The sequence below is a fragment of the Wasmannia auropunctata genome, unplaced genomic scaffold, assembly GCF_000956235.1.
Source record: "Wasmannia auropunctata unplaced genomic scaffold, wasmannia.A_1.0 LD336101.1, whole genome shotgun sequence".
Classification (NCBI taxonomy): Eukaryota; Metazoa; Arthropoda; class Insecta; order Hymenoptera; family Formicidae; genus Wasmannia; species Wasmannia auropunctata.
The window spans coordinates 5,732,237-5,732,965 of NW_012026789.1; positions in this window are offsets into that span (position 1 = coordinate 5,732,237).

A 729-nucleotide genomic window follows, 5' to 3' on the forward strand; every position below is an offset into this window, starting at 1 on the left:
TATCCCCTGTGTGCCTTGTCGACTCAGTTTAGCCGCGCGACAGCCCCGTGGGGCGAAAGCAACACGCGGCGAGGGACTTAGCCGCGCGACAGCCCCGTGGGGCGAAAGCAACACGCGGCGAGGGACTTAGCCGCGCGACAGCCCCGTGGGGCGAAAGCAACACGCGGCGAGGGACTTAGCCGCGCGCCCAGCCCCGCGGGGCGAAAGCAACACGCGGCGAGGGACTTAGCCGCGCGCCCAGCCCGTCGGCGAAAGCAACACGCGGCGAGGGACTTAGCCGCGCGCCAGCCTTGTCGGCGAAAGCAACACGCGGCGAGGGACTTAGCCGCGCGCCCAGCCCCGTCGGCGAAAGCAACACGCGGCGAGGGACTTGGCCGCCGAACGCTCGTCAGCCCCGCCGGCGGTAGGCCTGGCGTAGCGCTAGCCTGACCGAGCGCTAGCCTGACCGAGCGCTAACTTGACCGAGCGCTGGCCCGACGTGTCAGGCGAGGTACTTGGCCGCGCAGCGCCTGTCGGCCCCGTCGGCGAAAGCAACACGCGGCGAGGGACTTAGCCGCGCGCCCAGCCCTGTCGGCGAAGGCAACACGCGGCGAGGGCCTTAGCCGCGGAGCGCGCGGCAGCCCCGTGGGGCGAAGGCAACACGCCGCGAGGAACTTGGCCGCCGACCGCTCGTCAGCCCCGCCGGCGGTAGGCCTGACGTACGCGCTGGCCTGACCGAGCGCTAACCTG